Source organism: Rosa chinensis, chromosome 4 (assembly GCF_002994745.2).
Source record: "Rosa chinensis cultivar Old Blush chromosome 4, RchiOBHm-V2, whole genome shotgun sequence".
Taxonomy (NCBI): domain Eukaryota; kingdom Viridiplantae; phylum Streptophyta; class Magnoliopsida; order Rosales; family Rosaceae; genus Rosa; species Rosa chinensis.
Window position 1 is genome coordinate 13668476 of NC_037091.1, and position 10613 is coordinate 13679088.

General features: G+C 40.5%; 1 long non-coding RNA gene across 1 annotated transcript; it reads right to left on the minus strand.

Annotated features, from left to right (window-relative positions):
• Positions 1 to 6710: 6710 nt before the first annotated feature.
• LOC121052469 lies at positions 6711 to 8309 on the minus strand. The gene is made up of 2 exons (XR_005809172.1): positions 8252 to 8309; positions 6711 to 6895 (listed from the first exon to the last, which is right to left on the minus strand). It is a non-coding gene; the product is annotated as an uncharacterized LOC121052469 (long non-coding RNA).
• Positions 8310 to 10613: the final 2304 nt, after the last annotated feature.

Here is a 10613-nt window from a genome sequence, read left to right on the forward strand (position 1 = left end):
GTAGTGTGGTTTTTAGCAGAAATGTGCCTATTGCTATGCAAATTAGCATGGCAACTATTCTTGCAATACAGAGAGTAGAAGAGCATGATAGATACTTGGGTTTACCGCTGCGTGTAGGCAAATCCAAGACCGAAAAGTTTCAGTACATCAAAGAGAAGTTGACGAAGAAGCTGGTTAATTGGAAGTCAAAGATCTTAAGCAGTGCAGGTAAGGAAATACTTATTAAAGTTGTGGCTCAAACTATGCCACAATATGCCATGAATTGTTACTTGTTACCTAAAGGTCTATGTGATGACATTCACCAACTTTGTGCCTCTTTCTTCTGAGGTGATACTGATGACAAGAAAAAGATTCATTGGAGGAGTTGGGACAGATTATTCCTAACAAAAAAAGAGGGAGGAATGGGCTTCAAAAGTTTATATGCTTACAATCTTGCCATGCTAGCAAAACAAGGCTGGAGGATTATTTCAAATCCTCAATTTCTCATTGCGAGATTGTATAAGGCAAAATATTTTCCAAATTGTTCCTTCTGGAATGCAGAATTAGGAGATGCCCCTTCTTTCTCTTGGAGGAGTATTCTTGCAGGGAGACCGGTGCTCAAAGCAAGGGTTAAATGGAGAGTGGGGAATGGAGTAAGCATAAATGTGTGGCATGATGATTAGATCCCTAACTGTCCACAGTACCAAATTCAAAGACCTACAAATTGCCGGGTTGAAAAAGTTGCTGATTTAATTAACTCCAATGAGCGTTCTTGGATCATATATTGCCTCAGTGAGTACTCTTCCCCCCCCTGAGATGGTTGAACACATTTTATCTATTCCTCTAGCTCGACGTCCTGTTAGGGACAGATTGTATTGGAGATCAGAACGTAGGGGTCTTTTTACAGTTAAGACAGCCTACTGGGTGGCCAGGGAGCATGTACTAGGTGATGTGTTGGCTACTACATCAAATGGGGATTCGTGTAATGAACTTTGGAGAAGACTTTGGAAAGCCAAGGTGTCACGCCCCGAATTTTGAAATAAGGATTCAAATCCGGAACATGACTAATAACAATACAAATAACGTTCTGAATTTTTCTCTCAGAAACAACCACACCTTACACCTCTTAATATTACATAAACCAAATCCTCAAGCTACTTATTACAGCACACTCTCACCAAATCAAATTGTAAAACTCAAATGAGTATAATTCTCCTCACAAAACAAATGCTGTAAATCTAATACTAGTACTCTAAACTGCACGATCACTGCCCTGATTCTCCTGACCTGTGAGATTACCCGCTACACAATTTGAATAGTGTACCGGGATTGCAACAACACCAAACCCGGTAAGCTTTTTGCAAAGCTCGTGAGTAAACAAGAAAAAACTGTTGATTTATTTAATTACAATTATTATAACTCAAGTAAACAATCAACACACTCACAAGATAACTCCAAAAATCATATAAACATAAAAGTAGGTATTTTTCGATACTCTCTTTTAAAACTCAATCAGCAAATATTGCATCATTAATATGTGAAATAACATTAAAGCAATGCATGCTTGATTTTCTTTTTACCAACACCCTCACATATTCAAAATATATCATGGATAGATATTTGATCAATTTCACATATTTCAAATATATCATGGATAGATATTTGATCAATTTCACATAACACCTTCACATATTTCAAATATATCATGGATAGATATTTGATCAATTTCACATATTTCAAATATATCATGGATAGATATTTGATCAATTTCACATAACACCTTCACATATTTCAAATATATCATGGATAGATATTTGATCAACATAACATAAGTCTTTTTAGTGAATTTTCAGATTAACTGGTATCAGATCATAAATCCACGTGTTAGGGTCCATAATACCAAAACACGGGAAAACCAGGTTGACTGGTATCAAATCATAAATCCACGTACTAGGGACCGACGTACTATTCCCAAAGTACGGGTAAGCCGCAGCATACCAAAGACACAACTAAGGTATGTATACTCAAAGTAAGCACACTTCCTAAGAGTATAATAGTGCACTATCTGAAGGGACTAAAGCCCACAGCTTAACAACCACGCAGCACCCCCACGAAGCATAACCACGCAGCACCCCACGAAGCATAACCACGAAGCACAACCACGAAGCACATTTACCAGTAATTCACTTAAGCACGGGGTTGTTGTAATCACCCGGCTTCATAATTATATTTTTCAGACATAATCAATTTCACAACATACAATCTTTATAAATTTTAGATTGTAAATATGCATATGTACACCCACATAAGAGACATATTATTTCAAGACAAATCTTTACTTCTTAAAATAATTTCCACATATTCACCATTGGCCATATAAAATAGCTTTCACATCACATGATCAACATTTCATTATTCAACAATTAAATGGGAGATTAATAGCTTGAATAATGTCCAATCAATTCTCAATCATTTCATCATGCTATTCACATACCAATCAACATATATATTTCACGTAAATATATATATACGTAATCATCCGCTCAGGAATGACTACTAATACCAACTATAGTTCAAGTATAAAAACCGTGAAATTCATTTGTATAATAAAATCATTTTACTTACCTATGGACCGTAGTTGATCAAGTCCATATGATTTAAAACAAATATTTATTCCATAAATATTTTCACACAATTACCACAAAAATAGAGTAATTAAATTTATTCGGTTCGTAATATGAACCATGTGAGGTTTACTCACCTCTAATCCAGCTGCGTCTTCTAAAAAGTCGAATATATCAATATTCCGAACGCTCGTCAACTCAAACCGTCAAGTACCTAATCAAGTATGGTCTTTGCTTAGTAAACGAAACACGAAATAACCTTAAACGACGATCCAACGGTCGGATTCTAAAATAAAGACGATCCAACGGTCGGATTCAAAAATAAAGGTGATCAAACGGTCGGATTCGAAAATAAAGACGATCCAACGGTCGGATCGAAATTATATGATGATCCAACGGTCGGATCCTCACGGATCGCCCTTAGGATCATCCTCCAAAATTATCACGAAGATCCAACGGTCGGATCTTCCTGAATCGTCCTTATAAACATCTCCACAAAATTTCATGAAAATCCGACGGTCGGATTCTCACGAATCGCCTTCCGAATCACTATTTCACAATTATACGAAGATCCAACGGTCGGATCTTCGCCCGTGACCACACAAAGTCATCGGGACAGTCATACGATCAACATATTAAAATTTGAAGTAAAACCGATGGTCTGATCTTCACAGATCGCAAACCGAAGATAAAACGTAAAAACGTTAAATAGTAACGTCAAAACGTAAATCCACTATTTATCAACTTTTTCTAAAATAATCATATAATATATCAAAACGCTCGTATGGATGCATAGATGAATAAACTGAAAACAGAACACAAAAATACGGCCGGACGCGCCGCCACAAGCGGCGGTCAACGCCGGCGGTCAACGCCGGGCCAACCACCTCCGATGCAAAAGTCGTCAACTACAAACTTCTTCAAAATAAAAGGGTGATCAACTTTCATACCTGGAGCTAAGCGAGATTCGGTCTAGATCGCCCTAGATCAAGCTTTGAAGTTTGGATTAATCTGGTGCGTCTGATCAGATCCTGGATTGAATCAGGGACGTCGAAAAAGTCAAACCTTGATCTAGCGTTCTACACACAAAATCGTGATGAAAGACTTACATGGGGATGATCAGGGGGAGGAGGAGATCACGAAAATGGGAAGGATCGGCCGAGGGGACGCCGGAAAACTAGAGATCCGGCCGGGTCACCGATCGGAGCTGTGGCTCCTCCGATCTCCGTCTGGAGGCAGCGGCGGGCCAAGAAGACACCGGAGGGAGGCTGGACGTGCGGAGGCGAGTCCAGTGAGGTCCGGGTCCGGGGCCGGAGGAGGCCGGAGGGGGGAGAAATCCCCGGGTCGGGTCGGCGGGTCTGCAAGCATAGTGAGGGTTTCGAGCGAGAGAGAGAGAGCGGGGGGGGGAGGGACTGTTCAGCAAAAAGGAGAGATTTTCGTCCTTATGAAAAAATCAGAAAATTTCCCTATTTATAGAAAATTCCCAAATTTCAAATATTCATAACTTATTCATACGAACTCCGAATATTGCGTTCCACATATGCACGCGATCGTATCGACGAGCTCTACAACTTTCATGAAGGAAATTTTCCCAAATTCGGTACGCATAAAAAGTCACTTTTTGAGACCCCCCTAAATAACGTTCGATTTCGAAATAAAACCGTTCGAATTACTTCCACAACTTCTCCAAGCTTCGTACTCGCTCCTAATACCGAGAAATCAATTATAAAAATCCACAGAATTTAATTTGTATTTTTCGGGGTATTACAGTCTACCCTCCTTAAAGAAATTTCGTCCCGAAATTTAAACGCAACCATCTCATCAATCCTGCACAAAAATACGCAAAACTGTTGCAGAAATCCGGTCCACAATTCCACCCGAAACTATTTCAGAGATTTAGCCCAACGGGCCTCCAACCACAACTACAGTAAGGGCATAGATACAGGACAAGCCCATGTACAGCCCACCTGCACGGCTTATCCTTTCCGTGATTTACGGCAGTCAAATTTACTTTCGGCTAGAGCTGTCTGCCACAGTGCCTCGAGATTCGCTCGGTCCCCTTACGCGCTCTCCACGCGCCAACAGCTTTTCCGTGTTTTCGGGCAACTTTTAATCCAACGCGTAGAATAAATCACAGAGATCGTCTATCCAACGGTGGAGATCTGCTCACCTCGTTCTATAAATAGGTGCGTTCCGGGGAAACGACTGTTCACACCAAAGAAAAGAAATTTCTTCAGAGCTTTCGCCATTTTCTCTCAACCTTCAGCCTTTCTTTCAAAACTCAAATCCTTTCTTCATCACTTTAATCCTTCTCCTCCATCATGGTTCGAACCAAGGTTACCGCTCGCATGGGCGTCAATCAATATCGTGTTCTCTCTTTAGAAGAAGAGGGTCGTCAAGCGGTCGCTCGCGCTGGCCTCACGAGTCCTGGGGACCATCGTCCTATACGTGAGCGTAGCCGCAGTCCTCCTCCTCTGCCTCGTCGTTCTCCCAGACTGCATCCCAGCGAATCCTCTTCCTCCCGAGCTGCTAGTGCTCCTCGGCCTGTGGCCACCTTGGAAAGCTTGTCAGACTCAATTGATGCACTGCGTTCCTCTCTCCGTGATGGTATTATGGTGACGGATTGGCGAGTCACATGTATGATCGACCACATCTCTGATATGAACAACTCTTTGATCCGTTGTCACACCGAAATAAACAAGCTTGCTCAGAAGGTCAATAACATGCAGTGTCACCCTCCTGGGTTCCCTTGCAAGGAAGTTGCTGCGTCACTCCACAAGGACCTTGCTCCTGAGGCTGAAACCAGCAAAAGGGCTGCCACTCGCCCGCGCACCGCTCCTCATGTTCCTTGGGAAGATCTTGACTCAACCAGTTCTGACTCACAGGATAGTGAAGAGGTCTCTGATCAGAACACCAAACTCAGGGAGGAGATCGCTGAGCCTTCCCATTCGAAGGGGAAGAAGTAAAAATAATTAATCTTCTAGTTATTGTATTTCTTTTTCCGCATTTTAACTTTCGTTGGACAATTACTATATTTCGCTTCTGACTTGTAATAAGACTGAATGAATGTGGTAGTCTTTCATTAAAAACAAACCAACAACGACACCAAGGGTCGAACCTTGGCCACCCATTACTCTTTCAAAACCTTAGCCAACTCTGCTGCACGCCTCTTTCATAATGATGTATCACAAACAATCATTCAAAACCTAACAATCAATTAAGTCACACAGAAGTCTAGCTAGCATCATGCAACATACCACATAGAACAACATTTTACAAAAAGAAGTCACACGCAAAAGCCTATTATAGACATCAAGCACAGTCTGTCACAACACACCAAGGGATTAGGTCCTCTAGTATCACACTTCGCCTTAGTCAAAAAAGTCTTAAGGCTGATAAGGCACCTCTATTCCTTACACCTTGCTAAAGTTAGCATCCATTCGTCTCCTAAACCAATAGTCTAGATAATTCTATCTCATAATCTCTCACACTCCTATCATCTTGAGTTGTGAGATCAATTCTCTTTCCAACTACTCCTAAATCCTCAACATTTTTCACCATTTCAACCTAAGAATAGAATTAATCACATCAACCACTAGTGGAACAGGCAGCTCAACCTCAAATGCCTACACCTCATCCTCAACTGTCTCCATAGAAAGATCATGTTCCTACATAAGACTATACCTCAACCTAAGGGTTTACCTCAATTCTTAATTATGCTTCCCAATCTGTCCATTACTTTAGAAGCAAAGCAATACGTGGTTAAACCTGTACAACACTCAAACATAGCATAAGTCAATACAAGTACCTAATCACCAAAATACTAACACACCGAGATATTTCATAACACCTAATACGACCTAACGTCCTAGATGACTTCTACACTCTTACATACCAATGACTTGATCAATACCGAAGAGCACACGATGGGGATCCGCTGCAGACGGGCCATCACTCGGAAAGTATTGACAAATCATTGAATATGCACCTTACGCTCTGATACCAAACTGTCACGCCCCGAATTTTGAAATAAGGATTCAAATCCGGAACATGACTAATAACAATACAAATAACGTTCTGAATTTTTCTCTCAGAAACAACCACACCTTACACCTCTTAATATTACATAAACCAAATCCTCAAGCTACTTATTACAGCACACTCTCACCAAATCAAATTGTAAAACTCAAATGAGTATAATTCTCCTCACAAAACAAATGATGTAAATCTAATACTAGTACTCTAAACTGCACGATTACTGCCCTGATTCTCCTGACCTGTGAGATTACCCGCTACACAATTTGAATAGTGTACCGGGATTGCAACAACACCAAACCCGGTAAGCTTTTTGCAAAGCTCGTGAGTAAACAAGAAAAAACTGTTGATTTATTTAATTACAATTATTATAACTCAAGTAAACAATCAACACACTCACAAGATAACTCCAAAAATCATATAAACATAAAAGTAGGTATTTTTCGATACTCTCTTTTAAAACTCAATCAGCAAATATTGCATCATTAATATGTGAAATAACATTAAAGCAATACTTGATTTTCTTTTTACCAACACCCTCACATATTCAAAATATATCATGGATAGATATTGATCAATTTCACATATTTCAAATATATCATGGATAGATATTTGATCAATTTCACATAACACCTTCACATATTTCAAATATATCATGGATAGATATTTGATCAACATAACATAAGTCTTTTTAGTGAATTTTCAGATTAACTGGTATCAGATCATAAATCCACGTGTTAGGGTCCATAATACCAAAACACGGGAAAACCAGGTTGACTGGTATCAAATCATAAATCCACGTACTAGGGACCGACGTACTATTCCCAAAGTACGGGTAAGCCGCAGCATACCAAAGACACAACTAAGGTATGTATACTCAAAGTAAGCACACTTCCTAAGAGTATAATAGTGCACTATCTGAAGGGACTAAAGCCCACAGCTTAACAACCACGCAGCACCCCCACGAAGCATAACCACGCAGCACCCCACGAAGCATAACCACGAAGCACAACCACGAAGCACATTTACCAGTAATTCACTTAAGCACGGGGTTGTTGTAATCACCCGGCTTCATAATTATATTTTTCAGACATAATCAATTTCACAACATACAATCTTTATAAATTTTAGATTGTAAATATGCATATGTACACCCACATAAGAGACATATTATTTCAAGACAAATCTTTACTTCTTAAATAATTTCCACATATTCACCATTGGCCATATAAAATAGCTTTCACATCACATGATCAACATTTCATTATTCAACAATTAAATGGGAGATTAATAGCTTGAATAATGTCCAATCAATTCTCAATCATTTCATCATGCTATTCACATACCAATCAACATATATATTTCACGTAAATATATATATACGTAATCATCCGCTCAGGAATGACTACTAATACCAACTATAGTTCAAGTATAAAAACCGTGAAATTCATTTGTATAATAAAATCATTTTACTTACCTATGGACCGTAGTTGATCAAGTCCATATGATTTAAAACAAATATTTATTCCATAAATATTTTCACACAATTACCACAAAAATAGAGTAATTAAATTTATTCGGTTCGTAATATGAACCATGTGAGGTTTACTCACCTCTAATCCAGCTGCGTCTTCTAAAAAGTCGAATATATCAATATTCCGAACGCTCGTCAACTCAAACCGTCAAGTACCTAATCAAGTATGGTCTTTGCTTAGTAAACGAAACACGAAATAACCTTAAACGACGATCCAACGGTCGGATTCTAAAATAAAGACGATCCAACGGTCGGATTCAAAAATAAAGGTGATCAAACGGTCGGATTCGAAAATAAGACGATCCAACGGTCGGATCGAAATTATATGATGATCCAACGGTCGGATCCTCACGGATCGCCCTTAGGATCATCCTCCAAAATTATCACGAAGATCCAACGGTCGGATCTTCCTGAATCGTCCTTATAAACATCTCCACAAAATTTCATGAAAATCCGACGGTCGGATTCTCACGAATCGCCTTCCGAATCACTATTTCACAATTATACGAAGATCCAACGGTCGGATCTTCGCCCGTGACCACACAAAGTCATCGGGACAGTCATACGATCAACATATTAAAATTTGAAGTAAAACCGATGGTCTGATCTTCACAGATCGCAAACCGAAGATAAAACGTAAAAACGTTAAATAGTAACGTCAAAACGTAAATCCACTATTTATCAACTTTTTCTAAAATAATCATATAATATATCAAAACGCTCGTATGGATGCATAGATGAATAAACTGAAAACAGAACACAAAAATACGGCCGGACGCGCCGCCACAAGCGGCGGTCAACGCCGGCGGTCAACGCCGGGCCAACCACCTCCGATGCAAAAGTCGTCAACTACAAACTTCTTCAAAATAAAAGGGTGATCAACTTTCATACCTGGAGCTAAGCGAGATTCGGTCTAGATCGCCCTAGATCAAGCTTTGAAGTTTGGATTAATCTGGTGCGTCTGATCAGATCCTGGATTGAATCAGGGACGTCGAAAAAGTCAAACCTTGATCTAGCGTTCTACACACAAAATCGTGATGAAAGACTTACATGGGGATGATCAGGGGAGGAGGAGATCACGAAAATGGGAAGGATCGGCCGAGGGGACGCCGGAAAACTAGAGATCCGGCCGGGTCACCGATCGGAGCTGTGGCTCCTCCGATCTCCGTCTGGAGGCAGCGGCGGCCAAGAAGACACCGGAGGGAGGCTGGACGTGCGGAGGCGAGTCCAGTGAGGTCCGGGTCCGGGGCCGGAGGAGGCCGGAGGGGGAGAAATCCCCGGGTCGGGTCGGCGGGTCTGCAAGCATAGTGAGGGTTTCGAGCGAGAGAGAGAGAGCGGGGGGGGGAGGGACTGTTCAGCAAAAAGGAGAGATTTTCGTCCTTATGAAAAAAATCAGAAAATTTCCCTATTTATAGAAAATTCCCAAATTTCAAATATTCATAACTTATTCATACGAACTCCGAATATTGCGTTCCACATATGCACGCGATCGTATCGACGAGCTCTACAACTTGTTACCTATAAGAGACCGGCTTCTTACAAAGGGCCTGGGAAAGTCCAAATATGTGTTTGGAGGGCATGTACGTAACAACTTGTTACCTATAAGAGACCGGCTTCTTACAAAGGGCTATGAGGGAGACTCAAGATGCTTGTTGTGTAGGCATCCATTAGAAGACACTGCACATCTCTTTTGTAAGTGTCCGGTTGCTGTTGAATTCTTCTCTACTCCTCCTTTTCATCTTCAGAATTCCTTTCTACCTAATGTAGTTTTTAAGGAATGGATGTTAGAAAGAGCTTTACACTTGCAAGCTGAGGTGTTTGAGAGGCTTCTGATGGGTATTTGGTCGATATGGAAGAACATAAATAGTATGTTATGGGACAATACCTCAAGACCAGCTGCTGATCTTTTCCTAAGTGCCATGACTTGGCTAGATGAGTTTAAAAAAGCTCAAGCATCTTCTGAGATTAACCGGTCACAGGGGATAGAATGATGGCAACCTGCACAGGGTTCTTTAGTTAAGATAAATGTGGATGGTGCTTTTCTGCCATCACTTAATCATGGAGGCCTTGGGGGCATAGTTTGGGACTCTAATGATCAGTTTATGGAGGCTTTAGCTCACTCTATGCTGCATATTTCTTCAGCCAAGCAAGCAGAATTGCTAGCTAAAAGAGTAGGCCTGGATCTTCTTCAACAATTGCATCTAGATAGGGCTATAGTTGAGACGGATTGTCTTACTGCAGTCCAAGATATTGCATACAAGGATGCTGCACTCACTGAGTTTGGCAGCATTATAGATGATATTCTAATGCTATTACATAGCATTCCAGAGGTGCCAATCAAGTATGCTCCTCGGGGTTGTAACAAAGTGGCTCATCGTCTGCTAGTATTGGTTTTGAATCACATCAGAATGAGACTTGGCTCACTCATTCTCCTAGTTGCA